The 16153-nt window shown below is 43.5% G+C and overlaps 1 long non-coding RNA gene across 1 annotated transcript in view; it reads left to right on the forward strand.

The window, feature by feature from the left end:
• Window positions 1–356: 356 nt before the first annotated feature.
• The window catches only part of LOC146857173 (uncharacterized), a 519441-nt gene continuing 503644 nt past the window's right edge, over window positions 357–16153 (forward strand). Inside the window, exon 1 of the long non-coding RNA XR_014979543.1 lies at window positions 357–441. This is a non-coding gene — a long non-coding RNA (uncharacterized LOC146857173). The remainder of the gene's footprint in view (window positions 442–16153) is intronic.

Genomic DNA, 16153 nt, shown 5'->3' on the forward strand with positions numbered 1-16153 from the left:
TTCCAAACCATCGCAAACGCAATAAATGCATTGGCTGTCAGAGTAACATAGCACAGGCATACAGATATGTTTGATTACTATCTACACACCCTTGTTCATTTCTTCTAGGTATTCTGCCTCTCAAATCTTGCAAAATTGTACTGCACCATTTGCTTCGCAGATGTGGGGCTTATTTTGAGGGTAGTGTTTTTTTCCATTGATAGCTTTATAGATGACACAGTAAGAGTTACATTTCAATGCAGTTGATAGGTTGAGTTAATGTAGACATTTTATAATGAGGGTAATGTGCTCTGTTGTCTTAAACTGATTCTGATCAGGCAAGTAACTGCATGCAATGCTGTTCTCTGTGTCGCCAGGATTGTGTCTTGGAAGCTGTGAGCAGGGAAAAGCCTCCATGATGTTGGGACAGGAGAACAGACCGCACACTCACTAAGTGTATTGGTGAGTATCCAAAAATGAAAATTGTCACAGATTGTGCAGTGTCTAGTAGATGAAAGTATCACACTACTCTACCAAAGGATATAATACTAAATTTTATAATCGCTGGTGGCCATAGTATTTAATTCTGGGATCAGAGTTCCAAAAATAGGAAATGCCACAGGCCTGGTTCACAAAGACGTTTCATTGAGCAGTTGGGACTTGTTCTTGACCTATTTATGTCTTACTCCTGGATTTCCAGGAGCGTACACACCCATACTAGCAGGAAAAATGCGACTGAGGCTGTAATTATCCATGTTGTTTTTCCAGAACTATTCTTATTTTCAATACACCTCTGTGAGAAACTGGCTTGGTATATGTTGTACACTTATGTAAGTGGACACCCTGCACCAATCCAGACAACCCTTATGGTTATTTTAGTGGTCCTAGACAACCTAAGAAAGCTCTTTAAGTGGTAGCTGTGGATAGCAGCCTTCAGGCGTAGTCCAGAAGGAGTGTCAAGCAGCTTGTTCTACCAATACATAATCGTATAGGTATAGATTAATTGAAAAAGAAGTACACAGTGTATTTGTAAAAATATATATTTATTATAAGACACTCACTAACACATACAGAAATCTCCGAGCCGGAGATATACACAACGCACACAATACTTTTCAATAGTAACAGGTAAGTAGCACAAATACACACTGGTCGCCAGTGGGAGACCAAACCATATACTAAAATAGTGGTATGTGAACCACTACTCGAGTCAAGACTAAACCCAGAAGACGTAGAAGTGCCAGGGACCCAAGGAGCCTCCTGAGGTAAGTAAAGAAGCCCCACGGAGGCTGTGTGCAGAGCGGGAATACGACCGCGTGGTCAATACAAGTCAATGGGTAAGTAGCGGTTGCAATTTTAAAGAAGGACAGTTCCTACTGGGCCCTGAAGAAACCCCGTCGAAGACAGAAAAGTTGGAGAGCCACCCCACCCGTGATTACCTTAGGAACCAGGATACCTTCACCAGGAAAGCAGGGTGCATAGGTGTGAAGTGGCGTCGGAAACCGTGGTCGAACTTAATGGAGGAGTTCAGGAAGATGCCGCCGCTGCTGGAGGCGGCGAAAGTGTCCGGTGGAACTCAAACGATGATTCAGGTTGAGAAGTCTGTGCAAGCAGAGGGGACAGAGTCTATGCCACTCGGGAGTGACCAGGAGGCACGGAAGACGAATGCCCACCGATGTCGGTGTTGCAGGAGAGTTGACGGAGCCCCTCATGAGCTGTCCCACGTCGAATGTCGAGAGTTGAGGGATCGGTGTCCGTCAGGAGAACCAACAAGCCTTGGCAACTGCAAACAACGTGGAAAGTGAAGAAGGTGCAGTGTTGGGACCAGCAAGGTCCAGGTGACTCACCACAAGCAGGAGAGTCAGGGAAGGCCCGAGCAATCAGGGGAGCCCACAGAAATCAAAGGAGCCCCTCGAGAGGATACACAGGCTGGAGGCACTGGAGTTGCAAGAGGACCTTGACAGCTCACCAAAGATGCAGGCCCACAGTGCAAGTGATGTGATGAGGATGAAGATCTTGGTCACAGGTGATGCTTGAGGTTGGAGCTACTTTGAGCACGAAGTTCTTGGAGGAAAGAAGCCAAGAAGCCTTTGCAACTAAGTCAATGTGATGCACAGGGGTTCAGTTCCTGCGGCTCTGACAAGGGATATTGGCCTCAAACTTGCTGAGAGGTCAGGGCTGGCCTCGCCAGATGTGAAGAACTACCACCTGTAGATGTAGGGAAGTGACTCCTTCATTGCAGGGTAGATTCCGTCAGGTGTCTTGGAAGCCCACAGGCCTTGGAAGGTTCCTGTATGGAGCACAAGCATGGACATTGCAACAGACAAGCAGGGCGACGAGATCAGGAGCAGCAGGAGTCTTCCCAGTTGCAGCCTTGATGCCCAGAGCGAAGTCCAGAGTGCCCAGACGGTCGAAGAAAAAGTGGTGTCTTGAAATAAATGTTGTCCCATGACGAATCTAGGGACCCTCCCTCAGTTAAGCCCTTAAGTACCCTAAGGAAAGGGTTTGGACGATTCAGGGTTCCCTCCCAGGGGAGGGGTCAGATAGTGGGGAGGATACTCCCCTGTCCTTTGTCTAGTTTTGCACCATAGCAGGAGCCAACAGCTCCCTGATCTGGTTTGAACTTGACTATGCAAGGAGGGCACTAAATGAGCCCTTCAAGCAGACTGAGTGGGGCCAGCAAGCACTCTCACCAGGACCCAATACACTAAACTCTGTCTAGGAGGTGGTCACACCTCCCTGTGACAGGATACCTGTTGTTCTGCCTTCCCCTGCTCAAGCTTGGCTCAGCAGCACGAGGGTAGAATTGTGTCTCTGGTCAGCAGCAACCATGTTGTGCTTTCCGGGTCTAGAAGACTGGTAGTGGGAACAGTGAGGGCCTCCAGGAGGAACTTTACAGTGCGTGGAATCATACCCCTCCAACATGTTTGATAACAAACATGATAGGGTTTGTTCCAGCCAGTTTAGAGATGGTCATTACGTAATGCCGCATGGCCACTCTATGTATCGTAATGGCTGATGCACTTATGACCTGGGAGAATAGACTCCAAAGGCTGTAGGGGTGTCCTGCTCATGCAGGGGCACCCTCACACTTCGAGCCAAGCACTGTGCCTTCAGGATTGAAAGGCTTACTTTAGGGGTGACTTACAGGTTTTAAGTGCAGTGACCTTAGATATAGGGAAACCTATATCTTTCGTAAGTGGTGCTAGCGCCAGATTAGGCAGGCTGCAATGGGAGGCCTCTAGTTACAGTGGTCTCCCATGGGTGACATAATGCATGCTTCAGCCCATGGGGGACCCTTGGTGTACCTATGCCCTGGGTACCGTAGTACCATATACTAGGGGCTAATAAGGTCACACAAGTATCCAACCTGGGAGGTACTCAAGTACTTACCATAACCAATTTAGGGGAGAAAGCACAGAGACTGGGGTCCTGGTTAGCAGGATCCCAGTCAGACTAGTCAGAAACAGCATAGCACCAGGCAAAAAGTGGGGGTAACCATAAAAGTAGATCCTACTTTCCTACAACCTCCCATTGAGCGTTATAGATGAAGGGATATACAGGTTTTCAATTGTGCTATTGAGTTATGTGGTTTCAGTTTACAAGTGTATTAGCAAATGATTTAAACCTCTGCTGAGATAAACAATACAATCATAAATAACAGTCAAAATGAACGTACAAGAAAATCTCTACAACACGTATTTTTACGGTTAAAATATTTTCAGAATTTTAAATAAACTCTACCAAAATTGATTTTTTTGAAGATGCTATTATAAAACGAATAAGGGCCATATGTATGAACACATTTTCCCATAGAGACAGAATAGGTCAAACCCTTTGATACATATGGCCCTAAATTCTTTGCGAGTTTCTATACTGTTTAAATATTGTCTCCTTCTGACAGCTAATGCTGGACAGATCTATACTACAGAATACAGGTCTTGTTACTTCCTTGACAGAGGCAGCAAACATATGGATAGTAAATTTGTACTGCCCATTTACCTGTTAATGTTGTCAGAGGCATATTACCTAGTCTTATTATTAGTTTCAGATGTCCAACACTCTGCAAAAAAGAGAGATATGACTGAGCCTGGCTTCACAAGACTCTCAGGATATACTCTACTTTTTAGATTTACACAGTGCTAACCATTAAGTGAATGGCTTAATAGGGCAATAGATTAAAAAAAGATCTTTGCTGTTCTGGAGTCCTGACTTGAAGTAATTCAATTGTACAGCCAAGTTTATCCAGAACATTATATGCTAAAATGACTTTGTTTTAAGTGTCAGTAAGCATGTCTTTATTTATGAATTCTTTCAAGGTTTCCTTTGTGGCATGAACTATACAATACTCCTATCAGATTAATTTTGGTAATGCCTGGTCATAAATATTAGACATACCAAATTTCAAATGCAAGGCCTAGATCGGAAAGGCAATACCTAATGTACAAAACATTCACAAAATATTTCCTTTGTAATCATTTTAAAAGGACCAGTTTCATAGGAGTATTTTACAGGTAAAATATTTACATTACTTACTGCCCCTCATGGCTATTATCTTTGTTTTAGGCACATTGATCTTCAAAAAATGTTGTATAGCATACTCATTTAATGTCTTGCGGTTGAGTTGCAGATTAATCCGATTAGGTGAATAACTTTAATCTACATACATCAATACATGAAATGTGTGAATACCTAATTTTGAAAGAAAGTTCATCAAATACATAGACTGAAATGGCAAATCATGTAAATACAAAGTAAACAAAAGAGGTACTTTAATTAAGCAACATTGTTTTAAGCCAGTCTCCATTTTTATCATTAGAGTCAAACTTGTGTTAGCACTCTAGAGTACCTTTTACCGTGTGCACTGAAATTATTAGTCTTAATTAATTAGGTCGGACGGCTAAGGTGAACAGTTTTCTTCCATAATTTTGGTTATTCAACGTGGTCAACTGCTATGGAGAAATCTGTAAAAGCAGTATTTAGAATCTGGCTTCAGATAACTACGTATTCATCAATAATAGTTTGCACTACCGTAATATTATCAGCTACAGAGCAATTGGGTCTAAAATGCGATTGTACAGAAAGAATCCTTTCTTTCTGGAAGGCCCAGCTCGGTAGATGTTCCAGAATAGTCACTGTGAAAATCTTCCCAAATACGTTGAGATGATAAATTTGCCTATAATAACTGGTAACCTTTTACGTAATGGTATTATAATGCACACCGTCCATGAACTGTGAATTTTACGTGTTTTATAGCAATAAGAGTAAAAGGAAACCTAAAATTCGCCCCAACAGACTGATTTCATTTTAATACTGGTTTTGGGATCTGATCTGGACCCACAGCATCAGAATATCTTGCTCTATTTGTGTAATTAACGATTTGATGACAAATTGGAGGAACAGTGACTTTGGGGCCAAGAGAAGACTATTTTTTAGATATTTCTATTACGTTTGCCGGATTTAGCTACAAGACGTAATCTATCCCTGCCTGTGGAGCAGATAATAAAGATCCTGCATTCTTCGTTGAAAGAGTCCGTGTCTAATTCACTTTCTTTTTCCAAATGTTTGTATTTCTTTCAACAGAGTTGCAGAATACTGTTTGCATTGTTTTGAAATATATTGATATATTTTCACCGATAATTTAAATCCATGAGGTCTTTATATTTTTTTTAATTCTTTTCTGTACTTGCTCTTTACTTTCCTCAGTATTAACACTTTTCTGTATGTAAGCCTCAAATTAATGAATTGGTTGGTTGCTAGTAGTCTGAGAAATCCATACACGCGAGTACCATTTCATTAAAGATATTAATTTTGGAAAAATGTAAGTACAGCCAGCCACATCTTGGTTGAGTATCTGCCTGACCATTACCAATCTGTAGAGTTCAATCTGGACTTGGATGAAGGGGAAAGCCAAGAAAAACTTGAGTGATCACTTTATATGAAATCTAGTGTATGCACATCTACAATTAAATTAAATGATTCATAATTAGAACTTAGATAATTATTACAGAACCAATATCACCTCTTCTAGTTGAGTGTGCTGTAACATCTGGATCCACTCTGCCATTCATTACTAATCCACACATAGCTTTTAGATGATGTAACAAGATTAATCCATGTTTATCAGCTTTGCAATCATTTAGAAATAAAGGTTAAGGGATATTACATGTATAGTCTATTCATATTTTATATATACTTGTATTGTACCGTTGGCCAATTTTGCACTAAAGTCCCCCCCAATTAGTATCCACACTCTCTTTACCTTTTGTTTACTATGGGTTAACGTGAAGGTGTGTTGCTGACTTTGGGGAATGAATATGTTAATTAAAAGAAGTTATTTTGCAGGTCCTTCATTTTAGGAAAATATATCCTAATCCATTGTGAGGAAATGCCATGATAAGAGATTAGCTCATAATTCCAAAAACATTCCATGGATATGAGTGTTGTAATACCAATTTTAGCAAGACCTGTTTTGGAGCTATTGGAGGGAATGTTAGAAGACACATCAGATTTCCACACCATGAATTGTTATCAACATTATGGTCATCATTTTCTACACAAATCCAGTAACCCTAGGAGTGTTTTCACATATCACCAATGGGAACATTGTGCCACACCACCAAAAAGTAGTTTGAAAACTTTTGCACAAAAACTTTCATATTTTTCAGGGTTCAATATTTCTGACCCAGCTTCATCCTACTATAAGGTTGCACCGACATCTGCACAGAAAAATATGCTGATCAACACCAAACAGATTTACTCAACTTCTTTCATTGCCCAACCGCCTAAACAGGGTTTTGACTTATGGAAACACACTATGGACTTAAAATCAATAATGGGTTCTAGAGACTGGCAAGCGCTATTTAGAGCTTGCCTTATTCCTCAGCAGATGATATTTCTAAACAATACTGTGCAACAGATTTCCTGTGTTGGAATAGCTAAGAATAAGGATTTGAACTCCCCTCATATTCCAACACCATCACATACTGAGGGTAACTTTACATCACGAAAAGGGATTAATTTAGATGACATTATACAATACAATAGATCAGACCCCAATTGGAAGGGATGGTTGGTTTAGCCCACAGACACAAATAGATGTCAGGAAAGATTCAGGGGTACAACCGAAGGGCTCCGTGTCCATACGCCTGACCCACGCTATGTACAAAGAGAACATCCAGTGGTGGTGACCTCATATAGTATTGGGAAGTTATGCCTTGATTGGCCATAAACTTCAATACTGACACAGCTGAAACAACACTTATCCTTACTTACAGAGGATGTGGACATAAGGGATTTTTTATTAGGTCCCATGAAGCCTCGTCAAAAACGTTTCTATTATGCTGTCTATAATGAAATTTGGAAAATCTACCAACAAGAAGCAGCAGAGAGACTACTAGAAATAGATAGGATCAATTTAGAAAAGGCGTTAGCTGTAGTTGACAATGGTATGACTACGTTAACATCCAGGATTTATTCACTGGGTAACATTGTATCTTCTGCTATTGATTTACTAGAACACGATTTGTCCATACTACAGCACGGGCAATCACAATTACGTTGTATTATGTTTTTGAGCTGGATGCTGCAATCATTGCGCACAGGTTATGTGCCTCGGCATTTTATCAACAGTACGTCACTGTTTTCTGCATACAATTGAACGGAAAAACAGATGAAAGTGGCACAAAGGGGAGCAAAATATACAATGTTGCGTATTGAAAAACTGGATAGATTACTTTTTACTGTGGCAGTATCACCGCCCACAGAATGGTTGATCCATGGCCATATAACATTACCGGTAACAACTTTCCAGTTTCAGTATTGCCTAGAACAGCAACAGGCCGGCAGATATGAAGAAATGGGTAGGGAAATCATCAAGGAATCTTGGGAATTACCGTACAGATTTCGATGCAGGAGTGGGGATCTAGAAGTGTTTCTAAGTGGTACAAACTGCGAGAACGTTTTAAGTGGATCTCTTATATGCCAGGATATTATGCTGCACAGGCCCTGCAATGGTTCAGTAGCGAATCTATCCTGTCACTTGAGGGGCACCCTGGCAGCCATGATTACCCCGGTATTCAGACAACTTTCAAACGGGAGTTACTTGATGCTGAACGATCAAGGTGGTTGTGGGATGCTTCCAGGCATTGCATATCTCGTCAAAGTGAGCTCCAGGGTTACTTGCTGTATGCAAGTATTGTTTCCACTGACACACACAGTCAGGGAGCACAGTTCTGGCCTTCATTGAATGTTTCTTTAATATGGTTTGATACTCTGAGCAGAATGAAAGCCATGCTTCCACAAAAAACAGTGCCCTTAACCTCCGCCCGGAAGACTTTTAATCTCCAGATCGCAAGGTCCATGGCTGAGATACAGGCACTCATACGTATGAACTCCCCCTTCCATTTCACTGATATGGGAAATCGTATCTTTAACATGTCTGATACGACGGGTATAGTCCACCTATTTAAGACCATAGGTTCCGGACTGTTAAGCACCTTTGAGATGGTCCATGGAGTTATACCAAACTTCATACACTCCGTATCCGGAAGCATTTTTGGAGGACTTCAGCTAATCCTGTTTCTAATAGCAGGTATCCTGATTGTCATTTTTTCCCAGTCACCACGGAGATGGAAAAAGCACTCCTGGAGAGTAAATACACCTCACCTACGAGAATGGAGCACCTCTTGGTTATTGTCATTTAGACCAGTCTGGATGGACTGCATCCTACCTGTTCTCCAATGCCTGTTTTGCGGATACGAATGCGTGTTGGATCTCTGTCTGACACTTCCATCAGTTGCACAACCGGAAGTTGATGCTTTACTGGACCCATGGGCGTCCGCGGGGGGGGGGAAGGGGGGGGGGCAGGGAGGGTCGCTTCCCCCCCCCCCCGGATCGCCGGTCCGTCCAGTGTGGGCCGTACAGGTGGTGACATGGATGGTGCGGCTCGATTCAATTCAGATGCCTGGTTTCTTTTTCTCAGGCACTCCGTAACTTGCCCCTCCTACCCTCTCCCAAGTCAGCCCCCACCGTCAACTATGAGGCAGCAGGCTCACACAAAATGATACAAGTTGTTACTTTAAGGCACGAGGGGACACGCCTTGCGGTAACTACTTGTCATTTTTGGCAGCCCACACAGTGGTGTTTGTCTGCAGGGCCGTCAATATTAAGAGCACGCTCACCTCTGATACGTATGACGCACTTCTACTCTGACCACGCACTCACCAGCAGCTGCTGTCACTGGTGCTAGGGGCTTACTGTAGCCCACCATCCCCTCAGGAAACCCCTCGCGCTCAGTGTAAATCCCCATGACACCGGGGTCTCTCCCCCCCCCCCCAGAAGTGCATTGCTATGGAGCCCCCCTCACGCTCCAGAGTGACGTTTGCCAGGATACCAGATTCGCCCCCCACCTCGAGGCTGAAGGGACAGGTCTGTGAAGTGTCGTGTGTTGCTTTCGACGGCACGACCCTCCGCAGTGTTAACTTCCCATGGCTGTGCTATGTTTGTCTCAGTCAGAAAACCAAAAAGAGAACCGTGCACTTAACTTTCATCGAAGAAGAGTTACTGAAGTTTTAACCCATTTTGAAAGTTACTGGAAGTGAATGCCCGGAGCATGCAGCGAAGGGTTTTGAATGGGGTCGTGAGGGGGGTGAACCGTAGGTGGGAGTGGAGTGTGTGTGCCTAACGATAAAATGTGACATAAGTCAAGTACACTTGCAATTAACATTGTTATATTAAACAAGTATTACCAGATATAGTGGCTTGACACTCAGTCAGTACCCCCCCCCACCCCAGCTTGCAACACAAGCTCTTTGAATACAGTTCATTTTTCCACCCGGACTCCTGAAACCTGCCCTACAGGTATTCATTCCACTTCTCAGTGGAACCCCACCGTTTCTCCACAGAAGGGAGATGTCTCTTCCGGTGGGTGCATTTCCCTCGTCCCCCTGTGTCCTATTGTAGGCTGAGCCACTACTGATAAACCGTCTGGCTGTAAGGGGTACATTTTCGCTGCCCTATTACTTGGTGCTGCATGCTATAATATCATGAATCTCTAATCAAGCGCCGTCCTCGCCTTTGGGCAACAGAGCGCTTCATTTGTAGCAGAACCAGACTAAAGGTGCCACCTGCCCTTACTATTAGCTCTTGCACAGCCCTTCGTGAACTTTGGGAGCGAGTGAAGCTGGGGTGATACTAACTGGTGGAGTTCTGGGCTATGTACGATACTGAGTTCACTCGACTACCCTTGCACTGCAAGTGCCGCGTGTGTTTACACCCCTCCCTTGTCTTTATTTTCACTTTTCTAACTGCCTGCTAGCATCAGCGCGCTGAAGTGTCCGAAAGGCGACCTGCAAAACGCATTACAAAACTTCAAAATAAACACGTCACGTGATGTTGACCGAAATCGAATCTACGGTTGTACAATCCTCACTTGCTGAAGACCGTGACGCTAAGAACTGGCTTCCCGCTCTTTCCCCTGCTTCTTTCGTTCACCGTTGAAATGGTTCTAAAAATGAAGTAATACTTTTGCTGGAAATGTCTTTTTCTGACATTTTTCTATTCCAAAGTGCAGCTTCGGGATGGAAACCAAAAATAAATGTTAAAAATACGAAAAATAAATAACTAAATAAAGCAAGACAGAGTGGTCACAAAGTGGCCAGCTTGGTTTAATTCACACCCAAACACATTAGCCCCACTTTACAGACTTTGCCAGTGAAGCACTACTTTCATTTTTTTTCTCGTCTTTGAATAGCATTGTTTCCCTCAGGTGAGGAAGTTCACCATTCCTGGAGGTAATGCGATATCTGGTTGATGCGTGGTGCAGAAAACGTTTAAAGTGATCCTTATCAACTGTTTTCCTAATATTAGTTTATAAAAGGTGCACTGCAGCTTTATGTTCATGAATGTGGCCTTTTAAAACCATACTCCTTATGTTTTGTAAGGATTTAAGCATTGGACATTGAAACTGGGCCCTGTAGTCATGTCCTTTGCTTTTCAGGCAAAAACCCTCGTTGATTTCTGAATAGTGAGTGCACAAGGGCCATCACTGAAACTATATTGACGTTCTTGCTTTTGGAGTTTGTTTACACCTTTTAGATTCAAAATGTTGTTTAAATTAGCAGTCAGATTACGGCATGTTTCGCTTATTTTTGGTATCCTCAAAGTGTCGGTATGACAAATCGTTTCTTTAATTGGGGAAGATGTCGATTTTTGTTAAAGTACATCTCGGGCTGTGTGAACTATTGATACATGGAGGAATGATGCTATATAAGGTGCTTTATTAGGGGTAAGGGTTTCAGTTGGTTATGTGAAACTTGAGAGGAGGCGCATTGTGTGTTTGTGATGCAACTCCGCCTAGAAGTTGGTATAGTACTTGTGGTGAGTGTAAAGTGAGCTAGCCCCCATTTCATGAACAGAAATAGGATTGCTGTTTTGCATTCGGGGGTGGGTGGCGGGCAGTGTAGAATGACTTAATAGACAGATCGTTGTGGTGAAATATTTGTGGGGTTTCGCTCTTTTGTGTGTGCTTTGGGGGTTATTTCTGAGGTGGGCCTCTTCGGGGAGTTGCAGCTAAAGCCACTTGTGTGGGCTATGTCTCTGGGAGAACTGTGCTGGTATTAAGTACCCCATGCCGCGGCATTGTTATTTTACCTTTTTGGCGGGGTTGATATTAATGTTTGGAAGAAATAAGTATTGGTATGAGGCTCACCCCTTATGTGGGTCTTTGTTTCGGTGAACTGCAGAGCTTGGTGACATTGTGGTGGTTGGACACTGTCTGTGAATATACAGTTTTCGGGGCATATCAGTCATATGTATAGGGTGACCAGATGACTCTCACCAGAGCACAACTTTTCCAGTTTTGATTTTCCATACCAGTGCATTATGGGAGCTGTAGTCTAGGTTAATTTTATTTCAATCAATTGGTCTAACACACTAGCTAATAATGTAAAAGCAAAACCCAGGTCTGGAAAAGTAATTTTCCCTGTAACTTGCAGGCATCTTGTTGCCTTAATTATGTAGCACCAACGGGCAGATTCTCAGAAAGGAAGAACTCTTCCTTGGTGTATCTGAGAGATGCAGTTCTTTTGAAGAAGTGTCTGCAAAGTGCTATGCTTCTGTTGGGATCTGTGTGAGGTGTCACTATTTTGAACAAAGTTTAACCTCAAGCTCCATAGGGGCATTGTCGGTGTAAAGTGCAGCTCTTTAGGCAGGAATGGGTGTGGAGACCATGCATGTGTGTGTATGCAATGGTGTCAACATGTGGTGTGCATATTTGAAGCCACTTCTCTTGGGCTAGCAACTGGAAAAGTATCTCTTTGGGATCAAACTAATTGGCTTGTCATTGAAGGACGAAAAGGAGCAATAAAATCAGCACAGACAAACTTTAAAGTTTAATAAAGTTCATGTTATTATTGAGACAAGAAAAAACTAAAAATAATTCCCTACCCCTTTAGTTTTTAAACTAATAGAATGGTCAATGAAAAACTAATGCATCATACCATTACCACCTACTATGCAATAACCTAGTCTGTATTTGACTCTGTATCTTGTACTCTCGGCTATCTCTCTCACCACTTTACCTAGTTCTTTGGGTTATAGGCCCTGTCCAGTTTGCATTGGCATATTGGTCTCCTCTTAGGCCTACCAGACAGCTTCTTCACACTGATCTATTAGTCCTTTCTCAAACATACCGGTATCAGGCCAGCACTGCCATATCTCAGTGATTCCAGGTTATATTATGTCTGACCCCGACCCTCTAGACAAATTAACAGGTAGAATGTTCACTTGACTGGTTACCCCACTCCCATTTTCTTAAAACTAGAAGCAACTGTATTTGTCTATCTTCACCTTTTGGTCATCTCTCATCAATCCCCAGCAAGTCTTACTTGATATGATGTATTGCTTCCGGAACTGCCTTTTTAGCGGATTACTTTTCTCCTTAATGTAGCTGTTAGCCTTGGGCATCTATGTCCTAGCTTGGCAGTTCAGGCTGGACTGTTCTCATGAGGCACAGGGTCAGACTGATTTGCATATGGCCATGTCTGAACTGGGGTGGCGGAGTGAGCTAAAGAATGATGATGGATTAAACCCAGATCAATTGACTAGGGGTGAGTGCTTACAATGTTCAACACTCCGTCCATCATCCCCTTTGGTTTTGCTTTGTTCACCCTAAGTTGGCAGGGTATGCCCAGACGTGGGTCCCTTGCTCACTTTGTCACTGGATTCAAGCTAGCCTGACTGATTAGCCAGAAACCGGTCCCAGGGTGCTTGTTTCCGGTCCAGGGAAGACATGGCTTGGCAGTTCGGGCTGGACTGTTCCCATGAGGCACAGGGTCAGATGAATTTGCATATGGCCATGTCTGAACTGGGGTGGCGGAGTGAGCTAAAGAATGATGATGGATTAAACCCAGATCAATTGACTGGGGGTGAGTGCTTGCAATGTTCAACACTCCGTCCATCATCCCCTTTGGTTTTGCCTAGGTTTAGCAACACCAGAAAGAGCTGGGGCTACCTCATAACCCCCCTCCGCCCCTCCCCCATCTACAGTACATTTTACACTCGCCACATCACCTTTTTATTAGGTGACCTCAAAACAGTTTCTTCTCTTGAATGGGCAAGGCCCCTGAATAACGTGTAATATGGCATCAAGTTCGTCCTCCATTTTCTTGCCCCCCTACTGCTAGCTAAATGTAACTCCCTAATCTGTCAGAACTCCACCTCACCAAACCCATGAACTCCATTCTGTCCATCCTAATTGTTTGCCTTTTGGTCTCTGCCTCTGTTCCAAAGAGGTGTGCATTAGAGCACATGTAGCCCTGCCACTTCCGTGTTCAGTGACTTGCAGAGTACACCTAAAATCTACCCATTTATCAGTCCCCTGCTTTCCTTGTTTGTTTTCCTGCACCTGGCCTTTACTTCTGCACTGTGATCTCACTCTCTTGCTTTTCAACAGACTCTTAAGAGGACATTCCTCTGTGAGTTTCTGTCCAAGTAGATAGATGGAATCAGTCATGGCTTTGGTACTTAATGAGTTGCTTCATTAATATTGTTCTAGACAATGTGGCTTAGCGAGGCTGATCCTACTGGCTCTTGAATTTGACACAATCGTCAACTGTATCATCAATGAAAGGTTTGCTGATGTGGATCTCTCTAGAACCACATCAATCTGATTTAGGGATTTTCTTTTGGGCCATTTTTAGTCTTTTCCTCTGTTTCATTGTAGTTGCAAGGTCATCTGCTGTGGCGCCTCTGTAATGCTTAGATCTCCCCTGGACCAAGGTGTGTACCGTCACTTTCCCAGGGAGAGAATATCCGTTCCAAACCTATGGAATATAACATATACACAGCACTTCCTAAGGTGGGCAAACTTTCAACACTCCCCCAAAGGCAAGGCAAGAAAACAATATATACACAGACTTTGCACATCACTTGCCAGGAGTAGAACAACTTCCTATAACACAATTACCTGCTAGAAAGGAATTCACCCATCCTTCTACAACAGACTACTTGGCCAAGAAGAGTCCACACCTCCTGCTACAAGGAAAAGACGAATTGGTATATCTGGGATGTATTTATTAGTAAATAGCACCACACGGTAAGCCAAATGCACCTATCAAAGCACACTCTAACATATCAATAGTATGATTGAAACCCAATCAAGGCAAACATATATGTAGAAATATATATGTATGGATATAAGAATCAGAAAATAAGAAGGAAAGGAAAAAATCAGTAAAGAATCGAGAGACAGTTAGTAGCAGAGACACCTCACCTACTGCTCCATCATTTCACCCCACGTCACTCAAGGGGAGTCCATTGCTTTGACTGGGTGAACGCTCAGAGGTGACACCAGCCTCCACTCTCCGTGACAACACGTCTGCTCCACGGCGTGAACTTCCACCAGGCCAGTGTAGGCTCCCCTTTTTAACCCCTTCAGCGCGGCGCGGATCACTGCGCCGTGCTGAAGGTTCGTTGCGCGGGCGGGGCCATGATGGAGCGGTTCCGTCATATGCACAGCACAGCGCGACCGATGCGCATGACGGAACCGCTCCGTCATGCGCATCGAAAGGGTTAATACAAATTCAAACACAATGATGCTTCTAGCAAGCCTCGCTCCTCTCGTTCTCATGAGAGCCCGTACCAGCCTGGTCCAAGGCCACTGCATCGGTTGATCAGGCCTTTGCTTTGGCTCCGAGACAGACCATGTACATTCCTCTGATAAGAACCAGTTCTCTCTAGTCAGTACAGTGTGAAAAACAGGAGGAAAGCAAAACATGCCCTCTTCTTCGTGCAGGCACAGAAAATGGCTTCAGCATGAAAATTGAGTTAGTTAAGCCATGCACACAGAAAGGCCCAAAGCAAGATGAAATTGAAAAGCAAGATGACATGAGAACATGTCAAAGGCAAAAGTCAGCACTGCCATAAAGCAAGGTAAAGTCAGAAATCCGAATGACATTGGACCACGTCAAAGCCAATAGGTCAAAGTCATAATTTACCTAACCCAAATAACATAATACACTTAATCCCTCAGTATCCAACATTGAGCACATGTGTGCGCCACCACCCACAACACTGCACCTCAACATCCCATATCTTCTATTCTTGGCAAGACAATTCCACTAAAAGACAGCAAGATTACAGGACAGAAGAGAAGCAGGCATATGCAAACCCATCCTACATTAAGGCTAGGGTAACATAACACACTTAAGTCAGTTAACATGGTGGTGGTTGAGGGTCATCATAGGGTGTCAGACCACAAAAGTGGCTCATTCGCTACAGCCTCACAAGATTTTTCTCTCCCCCCCCCAGGGTTTCTTTGTTTATTTAAGCTCTTTGTATTATTAGATTTTTTATTTATTTATGTAATACTTGAGCTCAATCATGTCGGAGGATGGTGATGAAGTGTAAATTTTGTTTCCCCCCCCCCCCCCCCCCCCTGCAAAAATTTCTGCGGACGCCCATGAGTGGACCCGATAACGGTCCATGTTCTGCAGTGTCCCCAGTGTATTCCTATGTTGATGGTGGCATTCTTAGAGCCTCCACAGGAAGTCTCGGCTCCTGTTAGAATAGATACCAGCTCCTTCACTGACACTCAGGCCTTGGATGAAGCCCAGGCTGCCCCAGCATCGGCTGCAGGCAGTACGAAGGTCATCTGTGCTCAATTGACGTGATC

This window comes from Triturus cristatus, chromosome 3_2 (assembly GCF_964204655.1).
Source record: "Triturus cristatus chromosome 3_2, aTriCri1.1, whole genome shotgun sequence".
In the NCBI taxonomy this organism is placed as follows: Eukaryota; Metazoa; Chordata; class Amphibia; order Caudata; family Salamandridae; genus Triturus; species Triturus cristatus.